General features: G+C 27.7%; 11 non-coding genes across 11 annotated transcripts; all 11 read right to left on the reverse strand.

Moving 5' to 3' along the window:
* Positions 1–1,963: 1,963 nt before the first annotated feature.
* Positions 1,964–2,037, reverse strand: TRNAN-GUU (transfer RNA asparagine (anticodon GUU)). The gene has a single exon. It is a non-coding gene; the product is annotated as a tRNA-Asn (tRNA).
* A 2,085-nt stretch (positions 2,038–4,122) lies between these two features.
* Positions 4,123–4,196, reverse strand: TRNAN-GUU (transfer RNA asparagine (anticodon GUU)). Its single transcript has one exon. It is a non-coding gene; the product is annotated as a tRNA-Asn (tRNA).
* Positions 4,197–6,281: 2,085 nt separating this feature from the next.
* Positions 6,282–6,355, reverse strand: TRNAN-GUU (transfer RNA asparagine (anticodon GUU)). Its single transcript has one exon. It is a non-coding gene; the product is annotated as a tRNA-Asn (tRNA).
* A 2,088-nt stretch (positions 6,356–8,443) lies between these two features.
* Positions 8,444–8,517, reverse strand: TRNAN-GUU (transfer RNA asparagine (anticodon GUU)). Its single transcript has one exon. It is a non-coding gene; the product is annotated as a tRNA-Asn (tRNA).
* A 2,087-nt stretch (positions 8,518–10,604) lies between these two features.
* Positions 10,605–10,680, reverse strand: TRNAN-GUU (transfer RNA asparagine (anticodon GUU)). The gene has a single exon. It is a non-coding gene; the product is annotated as a tRNA-Asn (tRNA).
* Positions 10,681–12,766: 2,086 nt separating this feature from the next.
* On the reverse strand, positions 12,767–12,840 carry TRNAN-GUU (transfer RNA asparagine (anticodon GUU)). The gene has a single exon. It is a non-coding gene; the product is annotated as a tRNA-Asn (tRNA).
* A 2,093-nt stretch (positions 12,841–14,933) lies between these two features.
* Positions 14,934–15,007, reverse strand: TRNAN-GUU (transfer RNA asparagine (anticodon GUU)). The gene has a single exon. It is a non-coding gene; the product is annotated as a tRNA-Asn (tRNA).
* Positions 15,008–17,092: 2,085 nt separating this feature from the next.
* Positions 17,093–17,167, reverse strand: TRNAN-GUU (transfer RNA asparagine (anticodon GUU)). The gene has a single exon. It is a non-coding gene; the product is annotated as a tRNA-Asn (tRNA).
* Positions 17,168–19,260: 2,093 nt separating this feature from the next.
* On the reverse strand, positions 19,261–19,334 carry TRNAN-GUU (transfer RNA asparagine (anticodon GUU)). Its single transcript has one exon. It is a non-coding gene; the product is annotated as a tRNA-Asn (tRNA).
* Positions 19,335–21,420: 2,086 nt separating this feature from the next.
* Positions 21,421–21,494, reverse strand: TRNAN-GUU (transfer RNA asparagine (anticodon GUU)). The gene has a single exon. It is a non-coding gene; the product is annotated as a tRNA-Asn (tRNA).
* A 2,085-nt stretch (positions 21,495–23,579) lies between these two features.
* On the reverse strand, positions 23,580–23,653 carry TRNAN-GUU (transfer RNA asparagine (anticodon GUU)). Its single transcript has one exon. It is a non-coding gene; the product is annotated as a tRNA-Asn (tRNA).
* Positions 23,654–24,382: the final 729 nt, after the last annotated feature.

Here is a 24,382-nt window from a genome sequence, read left to right on the forward strand (position 1 = left end):
TGAGTATGGACATAAACATGACATCTTCTATGTCTAACAACAAGATCTAACCAATGGATAGTAACAGAATGTTCCAAAAACTAGTTTTCAAAGTTTTTTGTTAATATAAATTTAACATCAATTTGGCATTGATGATATTTTTTAAGGAGATAATAGAATTTCATGTTAAAGATAGCGTCCAAGTTGATTTGAAGTCGGACACGTATACAAGACATCTTATGAATCTCCACACCCATATTTCATATTGTAATTTATAAATTACATTAATTTCACATTCATAAACAAATATAGCGAAAAATGTATGTTACACACATGCTTTGGTATTTCTTCCAGTTGTTGGGATGTTGTATTGTCCTTAAATGACATAGAATAAATAAGTTATTTTCCAATGATTTGAAGATTTCATGGACATTCTTGAATAATGGTAGATAAATTTCCCTTTGAGGAAATTGATAATACCCTTACCTTGAAGACACTTTAACAATGATTTTAACACATTTTTTGACAGAATTAATCACAAACTACCTTATCTTAATTTAATATTCTTCTTTAGTCCTTTAATTAAAAAAATGTTACAAGTTAGTCTCTTAACTTCACTTATGTTATCCTATTTGGTCTCTTCCATCAATTCTCGATAGAAAAATGTTAAGTTCAAGTGACGTGGCGTGACAATAAGACAATTGGTACAAAACCGAGTCAACATATTTAGTTAAAACAGATACACTGTTTGAAATGCAAAGGTTTTATTTTCAGAGATTAAAACAAAACACGCAAAATTTAAATAGTGTATGCGTTTTTAATAATATACTACTCCAGCCTAATTTATAACCAAAAAAGACAAATTTTACGCTTATTAAGAAATATAGTTAAGTGCATTTACGTTTCTTAATTTAATGTGAGAGAGACAACACAATTACTAATATACCCTCACTTAAATTGTTTTCTACTAACAATATTAAGTAATTAATGCAGGAATACTTTTGGAATAAAGACATTAAATGCACCTAGATTTGTTGACATTTGCTTATATTTAAGGCCAAAAAAATTAGAAGACTTTTGCTTATAAATAAGGCCGGAGGGAGTACGAAGCTTGAAGAGAGCTAATAATATATAGCCGATTTAGGCGTATTAAAGAACTACAACATAATTAGCTAATGGTAATAAACTTTTGAAAATTAACGTATAAAAATTTATGAAGTTCCTTAGAAGGACAAAAAGATAAAATTAAATATTGATTTTTTTTTTGAAAATGCGAGAATAGGGAATTGAACCTCCAACTTTATGATTATTAGGGTTAACTTTCACACATTTTAACCAATTATGATATTACAACTACCATTATAATATCTATTATTTATTCTAATTTACCTAACTCATGTTTCAGTAACTAATAGACTTGAAAATAATCATCAATGTTTTGTCAAAAATTTGCAACAAATGTATCTTTAAACCTACTATTGACATAAACATGATCTCTTCAATAAATAACAACAAGATAGTAATTGGATATTTCAACGACTCTTTTTTAAATAAATATTCAAACTAATTCAAACATCACTTTTATATTTAAGAAAAATTATTATATACCTAATAGATTTCCAATCTAAAGACATCGTCCATGCTGGTCCAATGTGGCTATGCAATCAATATGTCATGTGGATATCTTCTTCCAAAAATGTATTGTAGTTTAAGAATTATTTTGAACATCGTTTCCTAGATTATAATATTTAAAATGTGTCTTAGACAAACCCATGTGTAATTCTGACATATATTGACAAACTATTGATATTTTATAAGGTAATTAATAAGTAAGTTGTGTTTTAATAATTATAGGCTTATTTAAAGATTCTTGAAATATAATCTATTATTTGTGCTCCGAGATAGTGATAATTCTCATGACGTTGAAAAGACTTAAGAAATTATTTTAACATTAAAAAATGTTATAATTTAAAATTAATGAAAACGCTAGAAGGAGGGGTTGAACCTCCGACCTTGTGGTTAACAGCCACACGCTCTAACCAACTGAGCTATTCCAGCTACGCTTACACATTGATTTTGATTTCTTTATATTAATCTAATTTATTCAAATTTCAGTACCGCGCATACTTGAGAGTATGCATAAACTCTATGTCAAAAGCTTGCAACGTATTTATCTTTGAATTGAGTATGGACATAAACATGACATCTTCTATGTCTAACAACAAGATCTAACCAATGGATAGTAACAGAATGTTCCAAAACTAGTTTTCAAAGTTTTTTGTTAATATAAATTTAACATCAATTTGGCATTGATGATATTTTTTAAGGAGATAATAGAATTTCATGTTAAAGATAGCGTCCAAGTTGATTTGAAGTCGGACACGTATACAAGACATCTTATGAATCTCCACACCCATATTTCATATTGTAATTTATAAATTACATTAATTTCACATTCATAAACAAATATAGCGAAAAATGTATGTTACACACATGCTTTGGTATTTCTTCCAGTTGTTGGGATGTTGTATTGTCCTTAAATGACATAGAATAAATAAGTTATTTTCCAATGATTTGAAGATTTCATGGACATTCTTGAATAATGGTAGATAAATTTCCCTTTGAGGAAATTGATAATACCCTTACCTTGAAGACACTTTAACAATGATTTTAACACATTTTTTGACAGAATTAATCACAAACTCCCTTATCTTAATTTAATATTCTTCTTTAGTCCTTTAATTAAAAAAATGTTACAAGTTAGTCTCTTAACTTCACTTATGTTATCCTATTTGGTCTCTTCCATCAATTCTCGATAGAAAAATGTTAAGTTCAAGTGACGTGGCGTGACAATAAGACAATTGGTACAAAACCGAGTCAACATATTTAGTTAAAACAGACACACTGTTCAAAATGCAAAGGTTTCATTTTCAGAGGTTAAAACAAAACACGCAAAATTTAAATAGTGTATGCGTTTTTAATAATATACTACTCCAGCCTAATTTATAAACAAAAAAGACAAATTTTACGCTTATTAAGAAATATAGTTAAGTGCATTTACGTTTCTTAATTTAATGTGAGAGAGACAACACAATTACTAATATACCCTCACTTAAATTGTTTTCTACTAACAATATTAAGTAATTAATGCAGGAATACTTTTGGAATAAAGACATTAAATGCACCTAGATTTGTTGACATTTGCTTATATTTAAGGCCAAAAAAATTAGAAGACTTTTGCTTATAAATAAGGCCGGAGGGAGTACGAAGCTTGAAGAGAGCTAATAATATATAGCCGATTTAGGCGTATTAAAGAACTACAACATAATTAGCTAATGGTAATAAACTTTTGAAAATTAACGTATAAAAATTTATGAAGTTCCTTAGAAGGACAAAAAGATAAAATTAAATATTGATTTTTTTTTGAAAATGCGAGAATAGGGAATTGAACCTCCAACTTTATGATTATTAGGGTTAACTTTCACACATTTTAACCAATTATGATATTACAACTACCATTATAATATCTATTATTTATTCTAATTTACCTAACTCATGTTTCAGTAACTAATAGACTTGAAAATAATCATCAATGTTTTGTCAAAAATTTGCAACAAATGTATCTTTAAACCTACTATTGACATAAACATGATCTCTTCAATAAATAACAACAAGATAGTAATTGGATATTTCAACGACTCTTTTTTAAATAAATATTCAAACTAATTCAAACATCACTTTTATATTTAAGAAAAATTATTATATACCTAATAGATTTCCAATCTAAAGACATCGTCCATGCTGGTCCAATGTGGCTATGCAATCAATATGTCATGTGGATATCTTCTTCCAAAAATGTATTGTAGTTTAAGAATTATTTTGAACATCGTTTCCTAGATTATAATATTTAAAATGTGTCTTAGACAAACCCATGTGTAATTCTGACATATATTGACAAACTATTGATATTTTATAAGGTAATTAATAAGTAAGTTGTGTTTTAATAATTATAGGCTTATTTAAAGATTCTTGAAATATAATCTATTATTTGTGCTCCGAGATAGTGATAATTCTCATGACGTTGAAAAGACTTAAGAAATTATTTTAACATTAAAAAATGTTATAATTTAAAATTAATGAAAACGCTAGAAGGAGGGGTTGAACCTCCGACCTTGTGGTTAACAGCCACACGCTCTAACCAACTGAGCTATTCCAGCTACGCTTACACATTGATTTTGATTTCTTTATATTAATCTAATTTATTCAAATTTCAGTACCGCGCATACTTGAGAGTATGCATAAACTCTATGTCAAAAGCTTGCAACGTATTTATCTTTGAATTGAGTATGGACATAAACATGACATCTTCTATGTCTAACAACAAGATCTAACCAATGGATAGTAACAGAATGTTCCAAAAACTAGTTTTCAAAGTTTTTTGTTAATATAAATTTAACATCAATTTGGCATTGATGATATTTTTTAAGGAGATAATAGAATTTCATGTTAAAGATAGCGTCCAAGTTGATTTGAAGTCGGACACGTATACAAGACATCTTATGAATCTCCACACCCATATTTCATATTGTAATTTATAAATTACATTAATTTCACATTCATAAACAAATATAGCGAAAAATGTATGTTACACACATGCTTTGGTATTTCTTCCAGTTGTTGGGATGTTGTATTGTCCTTAAATGACATAGAATAAATAAGTTATTTTCCAATGATTTGAAGATTTCATGGACATTCTTGAATAATGGTAGATAAATTTCCCTTTGAGGAAATTGATAATACCCTTACCTTGAAGACACTTTAACAATGATTTTAACACATTTTTTGACAGAATTAATCACAAACTCCCTTATCTTAATTTAATATTCTTCTTTAGTCCTTTAATTAAAAAAATGTTACAAGTTAGTCTCTTAACTTCACTTATGTTATCCTATTTGGTCTCTTCCATCAATTCTCGATAGAAAAATGTTAAGTTCAAGTGACGTGGCGTGACAATAAGACAATTGGTACAAAACCGAGTCAACATATTTAGTTAAAACAGACACACTGTTCAAATGCAAAGGTTTCATTTTCAGAGATTAAAACAAAACACGCAAAATTTAAATAGTGTATGCGTTTTTAATAATATACTACTCCAGCCTAATTTATAACCAAAAAGACAAATTTTACGCTTATTAAGAAATATAGTTAAGTGCATTTACGTTTCTTAATTTAATGTGAGAGAGACAACACAATTACTAATATACCCTCACTTAAATTGTTTTCTACTAACAATATTAAGTAATTAATGCAGGAATACTTTTGGAATAAAGACATTAAATGCACCTAGATTTGTTGACATTTGCTTATATTTAAGGCCAAAAAAATTAGAAGACTTTTGCTTATAAATAAGGCCGGAGGGAGTACGAAGCTTGAAGAGAGCTAATAATATATAGCCGATTTAGGCGTATTAAAGAACTACAACATAATTAGCTAATGGTAATAAACTTTTGAAAATTAACGTATAAAAATTTATGAAGTTCCTTAGAAGGACAAAAAGATAAAATTAAATATTGATTTTTTTTTTGAAAATGCGAGAATAGGGAATTGAACCTCCAACTTTATGATTATTAGGGTTAACTTTCACACATTTTAACCAATTATGATATTACAACTACCATTATAATATCTATTATTTATTCTAATTTACCTAACTCATGTTTCAGTAACTAATAGACTTGAAAATAATCATCAATGTTTTGTCAAAAATTTGCAACAAATGTATCTTTAAACCTACTATTGACATAAACATGATCTCTTCAATAAATAACAACAAGATAGTAATTGGATATTTCAACGACTCTTTTTTAAATAAATATTCAAACTAATTCAAACATCACTTTTATATTTAAGAAAAATTATTATATACCTAATAGATTTCCAATCTAAAGACATCGTCCATGCTGGTCCAATGTGGCTATGCAATCAATATGTCATGTGGATATCTTCTTCCAAAAATGTATTGTAGTTTAAGAATTATTTTGAACATCGTTTCCTAGATTATAATATTTAAAATGTGTCTTAGACAAACCCATGTGTAATTCTGACATATATTGACAAACTATTGATATTTTATAAGGTAATTAATAAGTAAGTTGTGTTTTAATAATTATAGGCTTATTTAAAGATTCTTGAAATATAATCTATTATTTGTGCTCCGAGATAGTGATAATTCTCATGACGTTGAAAAGACTTAAGAAATTATTTTAACATTAAAAAATGTTATAATTTAAAATTAATGAAAACGCTAGAAGGAGGGGTTGAACCTCCGACCTTGTGGTTAACAGCCACACGCTCTAACCAACTGAGCTATTCCAGCTACGCTTACACATTGATTTTGATTTCTTTATATTAATCTAATTTATTCAAATTTCAGTACCGCGCATACTTGAGAGTATGCATAAACTCTATGTCAAAAGCTTGCAACGTATTTATCTTTGAATTGAGTATGGACATAAACATGACATCTTCTATGTCTAACAACAAGATCTAACCAATGGATAGTAACAGAATGTTCCAAAAACTAGTTTTCAAAGTTTTTTGTTAATATAAATTTAACATCAATTTGGCATTGATGATATTTTTTAAGGAGATAATAGAATTTCATGTTAAAGATAGCGTCCAAGTTGATTTGAAGTCGGACACGTATACAAGACATCTTATGAATCTCCACACCCATATTTCATATTGTAATTTATAAATTACATTAATTTCACATTCATAAACAAATATAGCGAAAAATGTATGTTACACACATGCTTTGGTATTTCTTCCAGTTGTTGGGATGTTGTATTGTCCTTAAATGACATAGAATAAATAAGTTATTTTCCAATGATTTGAAGATTTCATGGACATTCTTGAATAATGGTAGATAAATTTCCCTTTGAGGAAATTGATAATACCCTTACCTTGAAGACACTTTAACAATGATTTTAACACATTTTTTGACAGAATTAATCACAAACTCCCTTATCTTAATTTAATATTCTTCTTTAGTCCTTTAATTAAAAAAATGTTACAAGTTAGTCTCTTAACTTCACTTATGTTATCCTATTTGGTCTCTTCCATCAATTCTCGATAGAAAAATGTTAAGTTCAAGTGACGTGGCGTGACAATAAGACAATTGGTACAAAACCGAGTCAACATATTTAGTTAAAACAGACACACTGTTTGAAAATGCAAAGGTTTCATTTTCAGAGGTTAAAACAAAACACGCAAAATTTAAATAGTGTATGCGTTTTTAATAATATACTACTCCAGCCTAATTTATAACCAAAAAAGACAAATTTTACGCTTATTAAGAAATATAGTTAAGTGCATTTACGTTTCTTAATTTAATGTGAGAGAGACAACACAATTACTAATATACCCTCACTTAAATTGTTTTCTACTAACAATATTAAGTAATTAATGCAGGAATACTTTTGGAATAAAGACATTAAATGCACCTAGATTTGTTGACATTTGCTTATATTTAAGGCCAAAAAAATTAGAAGACTTTTGCTTATAAATAAGGCCGGAGGGAGTACGAAGCTTGAAGAGAGCTAATAATATATAGCCGATTTAGGCGTATTAAAGAACTACAACATAATTAGCTAATGGTAATAAACTTTTGAAAATTAACGTATAAAAATTTATGAAGTTCCTTAGAAGGACAAAAAGATAAAATTAAATATTGATTTTTTTTTTGAAAATGCGAGAATAGGGAATTGAACCTCCAACTTTATGATTATTAGGGTTAACTTTCACACATTTTAACCAATTATGATATTACAACTACCATTATAATATCTATTATTTATTCTAATTTACCTAACTCATGTTTCAGTAACTAATAGACTTGAAAATAATCATCAATGTTTTGTCAAAAATTTGCAACAAATGTATCTTTAAACCTACTATTGACATAAACATGATCTCTTCAATAAATAACAACAAGATAGTAATTGGATATTTCAACGACTCTTTTTTAAATAAATATTCAAACTAATTCAAACATCACTTTTATATTTAAGAAAAATTATTATATACCTAATAGATTTCCAATCTAAAGACATCGTCCATGCTGGTCCAATGTGGCTATGCAATCAATATGTCATGTGGATATCTTCTTCCAAAAATGTATTGTAGTTTAAGAATTATTTTGAACATCGTTTCCTAGATTATAATATTTAAAATGTGTCTTAGACAAACCCATGTGTAATTCTGACATATATTGACAAACTATTGATATTTTATAAGGTAATTAATAAGTAAGTTGTGTTTTAATAATTATAGGCTTATTTAAAGATTCTTGAAATATAATCTATTATTTGTGCTCCGAGATAGTGATAATTCTCATGACGTTGAAAAGACTTAAGAAATTATTTTAACATTAAAAAATGTTATAATTTAAAATTAATGAAAACGCTAGAAGGAGGGGTTGAACCTCCGACCTTGTGGTTAACAGCCACACGCTCTAACCAACTGAGCTATTCCAGCTACGCTTACACATTGATTTTGATTTCTTTATATTAATCTAATTTATTCAAATTTCAGTACCGCGCATACTTGAGAGTATGCATAAACTCTATGTCAAAAGCTTGCAACGTATTTATCTTTGAATTGAGTATGGACATAAACATGACATCTTCTATGTCTAACAACAAGATCTAACCAATGGATAGTAACAGAATGTTCCAAAAACTAGTTTTCAAAGTTTTTTGTTAATATAAATTTAACATCAATTTGGCATTGATGATATTTTTTAAGGAGATAATAGAATTTCATGTTAAAGATAGCGTCCAAGTTGATTTGAAGTCGGACACGTATACAAGACATCTTATGAATCTCCACACCCATATTTCATATTGTAATTTATAAATTACATTAATTTCACATTCATAAACAAATATAGCGAAAAATGTATGTTACACACATGCTTTGGTATTTCTTCCAGTTGTTGGGATGTTGTATTGTCCTTAAATGACATAGAATAAATAAGTTATTTTCCAATGATTTGAAGATTTCATGGACATTCTTGAATAATGGTAGATAAATTTCCCTTTGAGGAAATTGATAATACCCTTACCTTGAAGACACTTTAACAATGATTTTAACACATTTTTTGACAGAATTAATCACAAACTCCCTTATCTTAATTTAATATTCTTCTTTAGTCCTTTAATTAAAAAAATGTTACAAGTTAGTCTCTTAACTTCACTTATGTTATCCTATTTGGTCTCTTCCATCAATTCTCGATAGAAAAATGTTAAGTTCAAGTGACGTGGCGTGACAATAAGACAATTGGTACAAAACCGAGTCAACATATTTAGTTAAAACAGATACACTGTTTGAAATGCAAAGGTTTTATTTTCAGAGATTAAAACAAAACACGCAAAATTTAAATAGTGTATGCGTTTTTAATAATATACTACTCCAGCCTAATTTATAACCAAAAAAGACAAATTTTACGCTTATTAAGAAATATAGTTAAGTGCATTTACGTTTCTTAATTTAATGTGAGAGAGACAACACAATTACTAATATACCCTCACTTAAATTGTTTTCTACTAACAATATTAAGTAATTAATGCAGGAATACTTTTGGAATAAAGACATTAAATGCACCTAGATTTGTTGACATTTGCTTATATTTAAGGCCAAAAAAATTAGAAGACTTTTGCTTATAAATAAGGCCGGAGGGAGTACGAAGCTTGAAGAGAGCTAATAATATATAGCCGATTTAGGCGTATTAAAGAACTACAACATAATTAGCTAATGGTAATAAACTTTTGAAAATTAACGTATAAAAATTTATGAAGTTCCTTAGAAGGACAAAAAGATAAAATTAAATATTGATTTTTTTTTTGAAAATGCGAGAATAGGGAATTGAACCTCCAACTTTATGATTATTAGGGTTAACTTTCACACATTTTAACCAATTATGATATTACAACTACCATTATAATATCTATTATTTATTCTAATTTACCTAACTCATGTTTCAGTAACTAATAGACTTGAAAATAATCATCAATGTTTTGTCAAAAATTTGCAACAAATGTATCTTTAAACCTACTATTGACATAAACATGATCTCTTCAATAAATAACAACAAGATAGTAATTGGATATTTCAACGACTCTTTTTTAAATAAATATTCAAACTAATTCAAACATCACTTTTATATTTAAGAAAAATTATTATATACCTAATAGATTTCCAATCTAAAGACATCGTCCATGCTGGTCCAATGTGGCTATGCAATCAATATGTCATGTGGATATCTTCTTCCAAAAATGTATTGTAGTTTAAGAATTATTTTGAACATCGTTTCCTAGATTATAATATTTAAAATGTGTCTTAGACAAACCCATGTGTAATTCTGACATATATTGACAAACTATTGATATTTTATAAGGTAATTAATAAGTAAGTTGTGTTTTAATAATTATAGGCTTATTTAAAGATTCTTGAAATATAATCTATTATTTGTGCTCCGAGATAGTGATAATTCTCATGACGTTGAAAAGACTTAAGAAATTATTTTAACATTAAAAAATGTTATAATTTAAAATTAATGAAAACGCTAGAGAAGGAGGGGTTGAACCTCCGACCTTGTGGTTAACAGCCACACGCTCTAACCAACTGAGCTATTCCAGCTACGCTTACACATTGATTTTGATTTCTTTATATTAATCTAATTTATTCAAATTTCAGTACCGCGCATACTTGAGAGTATGCATAAACTCTATGTCAAAAGCTTGCAACGTATTTATCTTTGAATTGAGTATGGACATAAACATGACATCTTCTATGTCTAACAACAAGATCTAACCAATGGATAGTAACAGAATGTTCCAAAAACTAGTTTTCAAAGTTTTTTGTTAATATAAATTTAACATCAATTTGGCATTGATGATATTTTTTAAGGAGATAATAGAATTTCATGTTAAAGATAGCGTCCAAGTTGATTTGAAGTCGGACACGTATACAAGACATCTTATGAATCTCCACACCCATATTTCATATTGTAATTTATAAATTACATTAATTTCACATTCATAAACAAATATAGCGAAAAATGTATGTTACACACATGCTTTGGTATTTCTTCCAGTTGTTGGGATGTTGTATTGTCCTTAAATGACATAGAATAAATAAGTTATTTTCCAATGATTTGAAGATTTCATGGACATTCTTGAATAATGGTAGATAAATTTCCCTTTGAGGAAATTGATAATACCCTTACCTTGAAGACACTTTAACAATGATTTTAACACATTTTTGACAGAATTAATCACAAACTCCCTTATCTTAATTTAATATTCTTCTTTAGTCCTTTAATTAAAAAAATGTTACAAGTTAGTCTCTTAACTTCACTTATGTTATCCTATTTGGTCTCTTCCATCAATTCTCGATAGAAAAATGTTAAGTTCAAGTGACGTGGCGTGACAATAAGACAATTGGTACAAAACCGAGTCAACATATTTAGTTAAAACAGATACACTGTTTGAAATGCAAAGGTTTTATTTTCAGAGGTTAAAACAAAACACGCAAAATTTAAATAGTGTATGCGTTTTTAATAATATACTACTCCAGCCTAATTTATAACCAAAAAAGACAAATTTTACGCTTATTAAGAAATATAGTTAAGTGCATTTACGTTTCTTAATTTAATGTGAGAGAGACAACACAATTACTAATATACCCTCACTTAAATTGTTTTCTACTAACAATATTAAGTAATTAATGCAGGAATACTTTTGGAATAAAGACATTAAATGCACCTAGATTTGTTGACATTTGCTTATATTTAAGGCCAAAAAAATTAGAAGACTTTTGCTTATAAATAAGGCCGGAGGGAGTACGAAGCTTGAAGAGAGCTAATAATATATAGCCGATTTAGGCGTATTAAAGAACTACAACATAATTAGCTAATGGTAATAAACTTTTGAAAATTAACGTATAAAAATTTATGAAGTTCCTTAGAAGGACAAAAAGATAAAATTAAATATTGATTTTTTTTTTGAAAATGCGAGAATAGGGAATTGAACCTCCAACTTTATGATTATTAGGGTTAACTTTCACACATTTTAACCAATTATGATATTACAACTACCATTATAATATCTATTATTTATTCTAATTTACCTAACTCATGTTTCAGTAACTAATAGACTTGAAAATAATCATCAATGTTTTGTCAAAAATTTGCAACAAATGTATCTTTAAACCTACTATTGACATAAACATGATCTCTTCAATAAATAACAACAAGATAGTAATTGGATATTTCAACGACTCTTTTTTAAATAAATATTCAAACTAATTCAAACATCACTTTTATATTTAAGAAAAATTATTATATACCTAATAGATTTCCAATCTAAAGACATCGTCCATGCTGGTCCAATGTGGCTATGCAATCAATATGTCATGTGGATATCTTCTTCCAAAAATGTATTGTAGTTTAAGAATTATTTTGAACATCGTTTCCTAGATTATAATATTTAAAATGTGTCTTAGACAAACCCATGTGTAATTCTGACATATATTGACAAACTATTGATATTTTATAAGGTAATTAATAAGTAAGTTGTGTTTTAATAATTATAGGCTTATTTAAAGATTCTTGAAATATAATCTATTATTTGTGCTCCGAGATAGTGATAATTCTCATGACGTTGAAAAGACTTAAGAAATTATTTTAACATTAAAAAATGTTATAATTTAAAATTAATGAAAACGCTAGAAGGAGGGGTTGAACCTCCGACCTTGTGGTTAACAGCCACACGCTCTAACCAACTGAGCTATTCCAGCTACGCTTACACATTGATTTTGATTTCTTTATATTAATCTAATTTATTCAAATTTCAGTACCGCGCATACTTGAGAGTATGCATAAACTCTATGTCAAAAGCTTGCAACGTATTTATCTTTGAATTGAGTATGGACATAAACATGACATCTTCTATGTCTAACAACAAGATCTAACCAATGGATAGTAACAGAATGTTCCAAAAACTAGTTTTCAAAGTTTTTTGTTAATATAAATTTAACATCAATTTGGCATTGATGATATTTTTTAAGGAGATAATAGAATTTCATGTTAAAGATAGCGTCCAAGTTGATTTGAAGTCGGACACGTATACAAGACATCTTATGAATCTCCACACCCATATTTCATATTGTAATTTATAAATTACATTAATTTCACATTCATAAACAAATATAGCGAAAAATGTATGTTACACACATGCTTTGGTATTTCTTCCAGTTGTTGGGATGTTGTATTGTCCTTAAATGACATAGAATAAATAAGTTATTTTCCAATGATTTGAAGATTTCATGGACATTCTTGAATAATGGTAGATAAATTTCCCTTTGAGGAAATTGATAATACCCTTACCTTGAAGACACTTTAACAATGATTTTAACACATTTTTTGACAGAATTAATCACAAACTCCCTTATCTTAATTTAATATTCTTCTTTAGTCCTTTAATTAAAAAAATGTTACAAGTTAGTCTCTTAACTTCACTTATGTTATCCTATTTGGTCTCTTCCATCAATTCTCGATAGAAAAATGTTAAGTTCAAGTGACGTGGCGTGACAATAAGACAATTGGTACAAAACCGAGTCAACATATTTAGTTAAAACAGATACACTGTTTGAAATGCAAAGGTTTTATTTTCAGAGATTAAAACAAAACACGCAAAATTTAAATAGTGTATGCGTTTTTAATAATATACTACTCCAGCCTAATTTATAACCAAAAAAGACAAATTTTACGCTTATTAAGAAATATAGTTAAGTGCATTTACGTTTCTTAATTTAATGTGAGAGAGACAACACAATTACTAATATACCCTCACTTAAATTGTTTTCTACTAACAATATTAAGTAATTAATGCAGGAATACTTTTGGAATAAAGACATTAAATGCACCTAGATTTGTTGACATTTGCTTATATTTAAGGCCAAAAAAATTAGAAGACTTTTGCTTATAAATAAGGCCGGAGGGAGTACGAAGCTTGAAGAGAGCTAATAATATATAGCCGATTTAGGCGTATTAAAGAACTACAACATAATTAGCTAATGGTAATAAACTTTTGAAAATTAACGTATAAAAATTTATGAAGTTCCTTAGAAGGACAAAAAGATAAAATTAAATATTGATTTTTTTTTTGAAAATGCGAGAATAGGGAATTGAACCTCCAACTTTATGATTATTAGGGTTAACTTTCACACATTTTAACCAATTATGATATTACAACTACCATTATAATATCTATTATTTATTCTAATTTACCTAACTCATGTTTCAGTAACTAATAGACTTGAAAATAATCATCAATGTTTTGTCAAAAATTTGCAACAAATGTATCTTTAAACCTACTATTGACATAAACATGATCTCTTCAATAAATAACAACAAGATAGTAATTGGATATTTCAACGACTCTTTTTTAAATAAATATTCAAACTAATTCAAACATCACTTTTATATTTAAGAAAAATTATTATATACCTAATAGATTTCCAATCTAAAGACATCGTCCATGCTGGTCCAATGTGGCTATGCAATCAATATGTCATGTGGATATCTTCTTCCAAAAATGTATTGTAGTTTAAGAATTATTTTGAACATCGTTTCCTAGATTATAATATTTAAAATGTGTCTTAGACAAACCCATGTGTAATTCTGACATATATTGACAAACTATTGATATTTTATAAGGTAATTAATAAGTAAGTTGTGTTTTAATAATTATAGGCTTATTTAAAGATTCTTGAAATATAATCTATTATTTGTGCTCCGAGATAGTGATAATTCTCATGACGTTGAAAAGACTTAAGAAATTATTTTAACATTAAAAAATGTTATAATTTAAAATTAATGAAAACGCTAACGCTAGAAGGAGGGGTTGAACCTCCGACCTTGTGGTTAACAGCCACACGCTCTAACCAACTGAGCTATTCCAGCTACGCTTACACATTGATTTTGATTTCTTTATATTAATCTAATTTATTCAAATTTCAGTACCGCGCATACTTGAGAGTATGCATAAACTCTATGTCAAAAGCTTGCAACGTATTTATCTTTGAATTGAGTATGGACATAAACATGACATCTTCTATGTCTAACAACAAGATCTAACCAATGGATAGTAACAGAATGTTCCAAAAACTAGTTTTCAAAGTTTTTTGTTAATATAAATTTAACATCAATTTGGCATTGATGATATTTTTTAAGGAGATAATAGAATTTCATGTTAAAGATAGCGTCCAAGTTGATTTGAAGTCGGACACGTATACAAGACATCTTATGAATCTCCACACCCATATTTCATATTGTAATTTATAAATTACATTAATTTCACATTCATAAACAAATATAGCGAAAAATGTATGTTACACACATGCTTTGGTATTTCTTCCAGTTGTTGGGATGTTGTATTGTCCTTAAATGACATAGAATAAATAAGTTATTTTCCAATGATTTGAAGATTTCATGGACATTCTTGAATAATGGTAGATAAATTTCCCTTTGAGGAAATTGATAATACCCTTACCTTGAAGACACTTTAACAATGATTTTAACACATTTTTTGACAGAATTAATCACAAACTCCCTTATCTTAATTTAATATTCTTCTTTAGTCCTTTAATTAAAAAAATGTTACAAGTTAGTCTCTTAACTTCACTTATGTTATCCTATTTGGTCTCTTCCATCAATTCTCGATAGAAAAATGTTAAGTTCAAGTGACGTGGCGTGACAATAAGACAATTGGTACAAAACCGAGTCAACATATTTAGTTAAAACAGATACACTGTTTGAAATGCAAAGGTTTTATTTTCAGAGATTAAAACAAAACACGCAAAATTTAAATAGTGTATGCGTTTTTAATAATATACTACTCCAGCCTAATTTATAACCAAAAAAGACAAATTTTACGCTTATTAAGAAATATAGTTAAGTGCATTTACGTTTCTTAATTTAATGTGAGAGAGACAACACAATTACTAATATACCCTCACTTAAATTGTTTTCTACTAACAATATTAAGTAATTAATGCAGGAATACTTTTGGAATAAAGACATTAAATGCACCTAGATTTGTTGACATTTGCTTATATTTAAGGCCAAAAATTAGAAGACTTTTGCTTATAAATAAGGCCGGAGGGAGTACGAAGCTTGAAGAGAGCTAATAATATATAGCCGATTTAGGCGTATTAAAGAACTACAACATAATTAGCTAATGGTAATAAACTTTTGAAAATTAACGTATAAAAATTTATGAAGTTCCTTAGAAGGACAAAAAGATAAAATTAAATATTGATTTTTTTTTTGAAAATGCGAGAATAGGGAATTGAACCTCCAACTTTATGATTATTAGGGTTAACTTTCACACATTTTAACCAATTATGATATTACAACTACCATTATAATATCTATTATTTATTCTAATTTACCTAACTCATGTTTCAGTAACTAATAGACTTGAAAATAATCATCAATGTTTTGTCAAAAATTTGCAACAAATGTATCTTTAAACCTACTATTGACATAAACATGATCTCTTCAATAAATAACAACAAGATAGTAATTGGATATTTCAACGACTCTTTTTTAAATAAATATTCAAACTAATTCAAACATCACTTTTATATTTAAGAAAAATTATTATATACCTAATAGATTTCCAATCTAAAGACATCGTCCATGCTGGTCCAATGTGGCTATGCAATCAATATGTCATGTGGATATCTTCTTCCAAAAATGTATTGTAGTTTAAGAATTATTTTGAACATCGTTTCCTAGATTATAATATTTAAAATGTGTCTTAGACAAACCCATGTGTAATTCTGACATATATTGACAAACTATTGATATTTTATAAGGTAATTAATAAGTAAGTTGTGTTTTAATAATTATAGGCTTATTTAAAGATTCTTGAAATATAATCTATTATTTGTGCTCCGAGATAGTGATAATTCTCATGACGTTGAAAAGACTTAAGAAATTATTTTAACATTAAAAAATGTTATAATTTAAAATTAATGAAAACGCTAGAAAGGAGGGGTTGAACCTCCGACCTTGTGGTTAACAGCCACACGCTCTAACCAACTGAGCTATTCCAGCTACGCTTACACATTGATTTTGATTTCTTTATATTAATCTAATTTATTCAAATTTCAGTACCGCGCATACTTGAGAGTATGCATAAACTCTATGTCAAAAGCTTGCAACGTATTTATCTTTGAATTGAGTATGGACATAAACATGACATCTTCTATGTCTAACAACAAGATCTAACCAATGGATAGTAACAGAATGTTCCAAAAACTAGTTTTCAAAGTTTTTTGTTAATATAAATTTAACATCAATTTGGCATTGATGATATTTTTTAAGGAGATAATAGAATTTCATGTTAAAGATAGCGTCCAAGTTGATTTGAAGTCGGACACGTATACAAGACATCTTATGAATCTCCACACCCATATTTCATATTGTAATTTATAAATTACATTAATTTCACATTCATAAACAAATATAGCGAAAAATGTATGTTACACACATGCTTTGGTATTTCTTCCAGTTGTTGGGATGTTGTATTGTCCTTAAATGACATAGAATAAATAAGTTATTTTCCAATGATTTGAAGATTTCATGGACATTCTTGAATAATGGTAGATAAATTTCCCTTTGAGGAAATTGATAATACCCTTACCTTGAAGACACTTTAACAATGATTTTAACACATTTTTTGACAGAATTAATCACAAACTCCCTTATCTTAATTTAATATTCTTCTTTAGTCCTTTAATTAAAAAAATGTTACAAGTTAGTCTCTTAACTTCACTTATGTTATCCTATTTGGTCTCTTCCATCAATTCTCGATAGAAAAATGTTAAGTTCAAGTGACGTGGCGTGACAATAAGACAATTGGTACAAAACCGAGTCAACATATTTAGTTAAAACAGATACACTGTTTGAAATGCAAAGGTTTTATTTTCAGAGATTAAAACAAAACACGCAAAATTTAAATAGTGTATGCGTTTTTAATAATATACTACTCCAGCCTAATTTATAACCAAAAAAGACAAATTTTACGCTTATTAAGAAATATAGTTAAGTGCATTTACGTTTCTTAATTTAATGTGAGAGAGACAACACAATTACTAATATACCCTCACTTAAATTGTTTTCTACTAACAATATTAAGTAATTAATGCAGGAATACTTTTGGAATAAAGACATTAAATGCACCTAGATTTGTTGACATTTGCTTATATTTAAGGCCAAAAAAATTAGAAGACTTTTGCTTATAAATAAGGCCGGAGGGAGTACGAAGCTTGAAGAGAGCTAATAATATATAGCCGATTTAGGCGTATTAAAGAACTACAACATAATTAGCTAATGGTAATAAACTTTTGAAAATTAACGTATAAAAATTTATGAAGTTCCTTAGAAGGACAAAAAGATAAAATTAAATATTGATTTTTTTTTTGAAAATGCGAGAATAGGGAATTGAACCTCCAACTTTATGATTATTAGGGTTAACTTTCACACATTTTAACCAATTATGATATTACAACTACCATTATAATATCTATTATTTATTCTAATTTACCTAACTCATGTTTCAGTAACTAATAGACTTGAAAATAATCATCAATGTTTTGTCAAAAATTTGCAACAAATGTATCTTTAAACCTACTATTGACATAAACATGATCTCTTCAATAAATAACAACAAGATAGTAATTGGATATTTCAACGACTCTTTTTTAAATAAATATTCAAACTAATTCAAACATCACTTTTATATTTAAGAAAAATTATTATATACCTAATAGATTTCCAATCTAAAGACATCGTCCATGCTGGTCCAATGTGGCTATGCAATCAATATGTCATGTGGATATCTTCTTCCAAAAATGTATTGTAGTTTAAGAATTATTTTGAACATCGTTTCCTAGATTATAATATTTAAAATGTGTCTTAGACAAACCCATGTGTAATTCTGACATATATTGACAAACTATTGATATTTTATAAGGTAATTAATAAGTAAGTTGTGTTTTAATAATTATAGGCTTATTTAAAGATTCTTGAAATATAATCTATTATTTGTGCTCCGAGATAGTGATAATTCTCATGACGTTGAAAAGACTTAAGAAATTATTTTAACATTAAAAAATGTTATAATTTAAAATTAATGAAAACGCTAACGCTAGAAGGAGGGGTTGAACCTCCGACCTTGTGGTTAACAGCCACACGCTCTAACCAACTGAGCTATTCCAGCTACGCTTACACATTGATTTTGATTTCTTTATATTAATCTAATTTATTCAAATTTCAGTACCGCGCATACTTGAGAGTATGCATAAACTCTATGTCAAAAGCTTGCAACGTATTTATCTTTGAATTGAGTATGGACATAAACATGACATCTTCTATGTCTAACAACAAGATCTAACCAATGGATAGTAACAGAATGTTCCAAAAACTAGTTTTCAAAGTTTTTTGTTAATATAAATTTAACATCAATTTGGCATTGATGATATTTTTTAAGGAGATAATAGAATTTCATGTTAAAGATAGCGTCCAAGTTGATTTGAAGTCGGACACGTATACAAGACATCTTATGAATCTCCACACCCATATTTCATATTGTAATTTATAAATTACATTAATTTCACATTCATAAACAAATATAGCGAAAAATGTATGTTACACACATGCTTTGGTATTTCTTCCAGTTGTTGGGATGTTGTATTGTCCTTAAATGACATAGAATAAATAAGTTATTTTCCAATGATTTGAAGATTTCATGGACATTCTTGAATAATGGTAGATAAATTTCCCTTTGAGGAAATTGATAATACCCTTACCTTGAAGACACTTTAACAATGATTTTAACACATTTTTTGACAGAATTAATCACAAACTCCCTTATCTTAATTTAATATTCTTCTTTAGTCCTTTAATTAAAAAAATGTTACAAGTTAGTCTCTTAACTTCACTTATGTTATCCTATTTGGTCTCTTCCATCAATTCTCGATAGAAAAATGTTAAGTTCAAGTGACGTGGCGTGACAATAAGACAATTGGTACAAAACCGAGTCAACATATTTAGTTAAAACAGATACACTGTTTGAAATGCAAAGGTTTTATTTTCAGAGATTAAAACAAAACACGCAAAATTTAAATAGTGTATGCGTTTTTAATAATATACTACTCCAGCCTAATTTATAACCAAAAAAGACAAATTTTACGCTTATTAAGAAATATAGTTAAGTGCATTTACGTTTCTTAATTTAATGTGAGAGAGACAACACAATTACTAATATACCCTCACTTAAATTGTTTTCTACTAACAATATTAAGTAATTAATGCAGGAATACTTTTGGAATAAAGACATTAAATGCACCTAGATTTGTTGACATTTGCTTATATTTAAGGCCAAAAAAATTAGAAGACTTTTGCTTATAAATAAGGCCGGAGGGAGTACGAAGCTTGAAGAGAGCTAATAATATATAGCCGATTTAGGCGTATTAAAGAACTACAACATAATTAGCTAATGGTAATAAACTTTTGAAAATTAACGTATAAAAATTTATGAAGTTCCTTAGAAGGACAAAAAGATAAAATTAAATATTGATTTTTTTTTTGAAAATGCGAGAATAGGGAATTGAACCTCCAACTTTATGATTATTAGGGTTAACTTTCACACATTTTAACCAATTATGATATTACAACTACCATTATAATATCTATTATTTATTCTAATTTACCTAACTCATGTTTCAGTAACTAATAGACTTGAAAATAATCATCAATGTTTTGTCAAAAATTTGCAACAAATGTATCTTTAAACCTACTATTGACATAAACATGATCTCTTCAATAAATAACAACAAGATAGTAATTGGATATTTCAACGACTCTTTTTAAATAAATATTCAAACTAATTCAAACATCACTTTTATATTTAAGAAAAATTATTATATACCTAATAGATTTCCAATCTAAAGACATCGTCCATGCTGGTCCAATGTGGCTATGCAATCAATATGTCATGTGGATATCTTCTTCCAAAAATGTATTGTAGTTTAAGAATTATTTTGAACATCGTTTCCTAGATTATAATATTTAAAATGTGTCTTAGACAAACCCATGTGTAATTCTGACATATATTGACAAACTATTGATATTTTATAAGGTAATTAATAAGTAAGTTGTGTTTTAATAATTATAGGCTTATTTAAAGATTCTTGAAATATAATCTATTATTTGTGCTCCGAGATAGTGATAATTCTCATGACGTTGAAAAGACTTAAGAAATTATTTTAACATTAAAAAATGTTATAATTTAAAATTAATGAAAACGCTAGAAGGAGGGGTTGAACCTCCGACCTTGTGGTTAACAGCCACACGCTCTAACCAACTGAGCTATTCCAGCTACGCTTACACATTGATTTTGATTTCTTTATATTAATCTAATTTATTCAAATTTCAGTACCGCGCATACTTGAGAGTATGCATAAACTCTATGTCAAAAGCTTGCAACGTATTTATCTTTGAATTGAGTATGGACATAAACATGACATCTTCTATGTCTAACAACAAGATCTAACCAATGGATAGTAACAGAATGTTCCAAAAACTAGTTTTCAAAGTTTTTTGTTAATATAAATTTAACATCAATTTGGCATTGATGATATTTTTTAAGGAGATAATAGAATTTCATGTTAAAGATAGCGTCCAAGTTGATTTGAAGTCGGACACGTATACAAGACATCTTATGAATCTCCACACCCATATTTCATATTGTAATTTATAAATTACATTAATTTCACATTCATAAACAAATATAGCGAAAAATGTATGTTACACACATGCTTTGGTATTTCTTCCAGTTGTTGGGATGTTGTATTGTCCTTAAATGACATAGAATAAATAAGTTATTTTCCAATGATTTGAAGATTTCATGGACATTCTTGAATAATGGTAGATAAATTTCCCTTTGAGGAAATTGATAATACCCTTACCTTGAAGACACTTTAACAATGATTTTAACACATTTTTTGACAGAATTAATCACAAACTCCCTTATCTTAATTTAATTTTCTTCTTTAGTCCTTTAATTAAAAAAATTACAAGTTAGTCTCTTAACTTCACTTATGTTATCCTATTTGGTCTCTTCCATCAATTCTCGATAGAAAAATGTTAAGTTCAAGTGACGTGGCGTGACAATAAGACAATTGGTACAAAACCGAGTCAACATATTTAGTTAAAACAGATACACTGTTTGAAATGCAAAGGTTTTATTTTCAGAGATTAAAACAAAACACGCAAAATTTAAATAGTGTATGCGTTTTTAATAATATACTACTCCAGCCTAATTTATAACCAAAAAAGACAAATTTTACGCTTATTAAGAAATATAGTTAAGTGCATTTACGTTTCTTAATTTAATGTGAGAGAGACAACACAATTACTAATATACCCTCACTTAAATTGTTTTCTACTAACAATATTAAGTAATTAATGCAGGAATACTTTTGGAATAAAGACATTAAATGCACCTAGATTTGTTGACATTTGCTTATATTTAAGGCCAAAAAAATTAGAAGACTTTTGCTTATAAATAAGGCCGGAGGGAGTACGAAGCTTGAAGAGAGCTAATAATATATAGCCGATTTAGGCGTATTAAAGAACTACAACATAATTAGCTAATGGTAATAAACTTTTGAAAATTAACGTATAAAAATTTATGAAGTTCCTTAGAAGGACAAAAAGATAAAATTAAATATTGATTTTTTTTTTGAAAATGCGAGAATAGGGAATTGAACCTCCAACTTTATGATTATTAGGGTTAACTTTCACACATTTTAACCAATTATGATATTACAACTACCATTATAATATCTATTATTTATTCTAATTTACCTAACTCATGTTTCAGTAACTAATAGACTTGAAAATAATCATCAATGTTTTGTCAAAAATTTGCAACAAATGTATCTTTAAACCTACTATTGACATAAACATGATCTCTTCAATAAATAACAACAAGATAGTAATTGGATATTTCAACGACTCTTTTTTAAATAAATATTCAAACTAATTCAAACATCACTTTTATATTTAAGAAAAATTATTATATACCTAATAGATTTCCAATCTAAAGACATCGTCCATGCTGGTCCAATGTGGCTATGCAATCAATATGTCATGTGGATATCTTCTTCCAAAAATGTATTGTAGTTTAAGAATTATTTTGAACATCGTTTCCTAGATTATAATATTTAAAATGTGTCTTAGACAAACCCATGTGTAATTCTGACATATATTGACAAACTATTGATATTTTATAAGGTAATTAATAAGTAAGTTGTGTTTTAATAATTATAGGCTTATTTAAAGATTCTTGAAATATAATCTATTATTTGTGCTCCGAGATAGTGATAATTCTCATGACGTTGAAAAGACTTAAGAAATTATTTTAACATTAAAAAATGTTATAATTTAAAATTAATGAAAACGCTAGAAGGAGGGGTTGAACCTCCGACCTTGTGGTTAACAGCCACACGCTCTAACCAACTGAGCTATTCCAGCTACGCTTACACATTGATTTTGATTTCTTTATATTAATCTAATTTATTCAAATTTCAGTACCGCGCATACTTGAGAGTATGCATAAACTCTATGTCAAAAGCTTGCAACGTATTTATCTTTGAATTGAGTATGGACATAAACATGACATCTTCTATGTCTAACAACAAGATCTAACCAATGGATAGTAACAGAATGTTCCAAAAACTAGTTTTCAAAGTTTTTTGTTAATATAAATTTAACATCAATTTGGCATTGATGATATTTTTTAAGGAGATAATAGAATTTCATGTTAAAGATAGCGTCCAAGTTGATTTGAAGTCGGACACGTATACAAGACATCTTATGAATCTCCACACCCATATTTCATATTGTAATTTATAAATTACATTAATTTCACATTCATAAACAAATATAGCGAAAAATGTATGTTACACACATGCTTTGGTATTTCTTCCAGTTGTTGGGATGTTGTATTGTCCTTAAAGGACATAGAATAAATAAGTTATTTTCCAATGATTTGAAGATTTCATGGACATTCTTGAATAATGGTAGATAAATTTCCCTTTGAGGAAATTGATAATACCCTTACCTTGAAGACACTTTAACAATGATTTTAACACATTTTTTGACAGAATTAATCACAAACTCCCTTATCTTAATTTAATTTTCTTCTTTAGTCCTTTAATTAAAAAATGTTACAAGTTAGTCTCTTAACTTCACTTATGTTAT

This window comes from Lathyrus oleraceus, chromosome 6 (assembly GCF_024323335.1).
Source record: "Lathyrus oleraceus cultivar Zhongwan6 chromosome 6, CAAS_Psat_ZW6_1.0, whole genome shotgun sequence".
Lineage (NCBI taxonomy): Eukaryota > Viridiplantae > Streptophyta > Magnoliopsida > Fabales > Fabaceae > Lathyrus > Lathyrus oleraceus.